We start from the raw sequence: 3,995 nt of genomic DNA, 5'->3' as shown, positions 1-3,995 counted from the left end.
GGTGGGACGTTCCCCCGAGAAAGTCCGGGAGTGGATGCTCCAGAGCGAGGCTCATGCGGAGTCCGTAATTGCCGCATCTCTTCTCGCAGGTGCCGGTTCTGTCCTTCTAAGGTATCTATCCTATGTAAGGCAGCCTCTAATTGAGCCTGAAGGGCTCCTAATTCCAATGGGGCAGCACCTTGGAGAGGGGCACTGCCATCACCCTCCTGCATGGACGCACCATCGGGAGCCACGTGGCTTCCCTGCACATCATTGACCGGCATAATAGCGACACTGAGCTCAACTGGGGTATTAGCGCGACTGCCCTTCTGACCGCTTTTCTGGCCCGCCCTCGTCCTAGCCATCAGCCTCTTACAAATACGAACGAGAGACCTTCTCTGAGCGCGGTTACAAGTATTTACTGTTCCCCGAGAATCTTCGCTCAACAAGTCAGCACAGCCACAAGAGACCAAGTCATCTGATAACGTAACACCCGGTACTGTGGAAGACATACGACATAAATATACATGAGAATATGAAACGAATTATACTTCACACTCGTACATCACTATACATATCACTTGTCACTGCACTTTAACACACAGCACCGAGTATGACGGTGTCACCACTGAACACAATATGCACATCACACCATAACACCATATGCTACACAGAGGCAGGGCATCATTCACCATAATACTTTCATTCACTACATCAAGAAAAAGCAAATACGTATTCACGCCGCTAACACCCACGTCATACTTTACCATATACACTGTCGCTCGTTGCCGCTTCGGCCACAGTTCACGCAAGAACCAGGTGAATGGCAGGGCTGATCTTCAACACCACAGTATCACAGTATCACAGTATCACAGTATCACAGTATCACGTAGTAGACAGCAGCACATCACAAGCTACGGGTACAAGGGAAAGCAGTATCCCGAGATCTCATACAATACATACAAAAATAAAAATGGATGACTTAAGATCATGAATAAATACAATATAGCAATGGCAGGTCAGCTTTTAACATACTAGGGTTAACCAACGTTATAATGTACCACGGTTACACTATACCACTTGTTCACAATTATGTCATTTCATTAATCTGGTATTATACTAGTCATCAGCCTCAAGAATTTATATATAAAATGATAACAAGTAAAAGCAAACGACTATATAAAATTATCAAAATAAAATTACATGTAAAACTTGGGTAAAACAGGTTTGAAAAAAACGATCTTTCCTAAAACTCGAGATCTTAAAAGTACGTAAAAATACAAAGGAAACGTAAAATTCTGAAAAACTACGACTCTAGGCGTATGGGGAACGTATGTGACTAGTATAATACACGAAACAATTTGAAAACCAGCCAACTATCACATACCGCCGCTAGCCACCAAAATCCTGTAAGGTGACCGTAACTCAGTACTGCTACTTCTCGTACAATACCGGGACAATTCCTGTCAGTGTCCCTCGGAGATCTGTTCACCTTCCTTTTTACCTTAAATCACCACATGCGAGCACCACCCGGCCACCCCCACATCGTACATCGGACACGTAGTGGTAGCGGCCAAAGCGGATGAGCGGGGGAGTCCAGGTCACGGCACTCGCATCCGTGAGGAAACATGTTCATTTAATGCTAGGTAAATTATTTACTATAGATTCCCATGTATATTTGCACAAGTATTTCAGAAATTCAATAGTGTTACGGCTGGTATGTCACCAAGAGAATTAAGGGGAAGAGCAGCTCCGCTTAACTCGAATTCTAATGGGAAGCCAAAATCATAGACGAGAAGTCAAATCTGAAGGATATGGCCTGGTATGAACGGCTGAATACCACGTAACAACATCTCGTGCAAAAGTACTACTAGTGATTGTAATTATTCTTCTGGTTAATTCATTTGTATTAATTCATTATTTGTTCCATATAAAGCTCATTAATGCCGTCGTTATTATAAACATTCACTTTGTTCATTGTTCATTTATTTATCTTCTCCCATTAATGTTATTTTCTTCAAAGTTCATTACTCACTGTTTATCGTATTGTAATTCTTTCTTATAATTAAACTTATTCTTTAAAGTAATATTCCATCATCAGATCAAATATCTTTCATTATCAGTTATTTATGTTAATTATTTTCCATTGTTAATCAAGAATTGTATTCCATTATTAATGATTATTCAGTAATTGTAAAATTATTTATGTTGAAGTGGAAAAATAGGTAAACTCGATATTTACAATTTATATTTATTTCCGTCACCAAAGTAATCATCACAGAACAAAACAGACGAAAAGCACACACAAAATAATCAAAATAAACAGAGGAAACCCTACCTACGCGATACATCAATAGATAATGAAGTATCGCCCTAATCTACCGAAGACAAAGTACAAACCCCTTGAAAAGAAAAACGGCACAAAAACAGCAAATGCAGAGAGGTCTAGCCCAGGCCTATGGCGGCGGAGGAGTGGCCGAGGCAAACCTCCCAAGGAACTGTGGTAGGCCTCAAGACGGAAGGGGAGGGGGGGGGAGGGTACGATCGCTACGGCAAGAACTGCCTCGTTACAGTGAGTTAGCCCTTTTACTAATTAATCATTAATTTTGCCGTTATGTAATAATAGTTCATATCCAGCAATACTTGACGCTGAACTTTGTCATCACTAAATAGCCGGGGGAAATCATGAACGATACGCTGCTTGCTTGTTTGTTTGTTTGTTTATTTTCGTCTTAGACCCTAGCTTACAAGTTTACCCTTCTTGCACCACTCACTAAAGTACAAGATAAACCAGTGGTGATTTCCCTGTAAAATACATAATGATGGCCGTGACCTTACGTGTAGCAGCGGGGTCCGAACAGGAAAGAGGCGAGACCAGATCTCTCGCTAATGGTACTACCCAAAAAAAGTACCGGGGGGTATCAGCGCCCTATACAGGGGTATTGTCTACCCTCTCGTGGAGACTCGTGAGTGGCTGCAGTCACGGCTCATGACGTCACTAATGACGGCATGACAAGCCACTAGTATGACGTCACTAGCAGACGCCATACAATTGAATGTATCACTAAATAACAGTGTATATTCGTGACACTATCCTCCTGGTAGATAGTGTCCTCACATGATTTACTGGGCATAGGTGGTAATTTTATTAGCACGTACGTGGCTAAGCACATGCTTACGGGCGGCCAAGGTCTATATAAGTACTTATATAGACCTTACGAACGGCACCCCGCATCTCCATCACGAAAGAAAAACATGAGGATAAAACTCCTGACGGAAGGATAATAAATAAAACAATATCGGTGCCCATTTTCCGTTGGGTTCCTTGACTGAATCGTGCCATGGACTTGTCATACCAAAAAGGGGGGGGGGGGTACCGTGGTAGGAAAAGGAGTGGGCGGATAGTCCCACTACAACCCTCCCGGGCCCTGGGTCGTATGGTCCGATAGTTCAGCGGACCTACGACCTCCCTATGCACTTCAGGCCTTCTCATCTCACGCCAGAGCCGAGGGGTCGCCTTCTCTTCTCGCGCCGAGGCTGAGGGGTCGCCTGGGGGCTCATAATCGGCATAAATATATACATGAACATCATAACTGGAAAGAACATAAGGTCAGCATGGCATATATGTAGGTTACAAGGAGTCACCGAATGATACATTTTAACCTTTGACTGGGCAAGGTGGTCCACAAGTATTACAAACTTAATCTAAAACTTGACAAAACAGAAAAAATGTAAAACAAATTAAAACATCAATACAATATAAAAAACTAGAAATTAAGAGAAAAAATAATGCAGAATTCAAGACATTAAAATTAAGAGAGCACAAGTAAAACATAAAACATGAAAGTTAAGAGAACAAAAATTCAAAGAATAAAAGACACCTACCGACTCGACAATGAGCGACTGAGCAAGCACACGACACTACACCTTCAGTCACGCCACCTCATTCATTCTTCCCAAACCTCGTAGTCACTGTATACGTTGTTCGATTCTGTGCTCATTTCTGCACCAGAGTA

This window comes from Penaeus vannamei, chromosome 43 (assembly GCF_042767895.1).
Source record: "Penaeus vannamei isolate JL-2024 chromosome 43, ASM4276789v1, whole genome shotgun sequence".
Taxonomy (NCBI): Eukaryota; Metazoa; Arthropoda; class Malacostraca; order Decapoda; family Penaeidae; genus Penaeus; species Penaeus vannamei.
Note: the sequence above shows the minus strand (reverse complement) of the source record.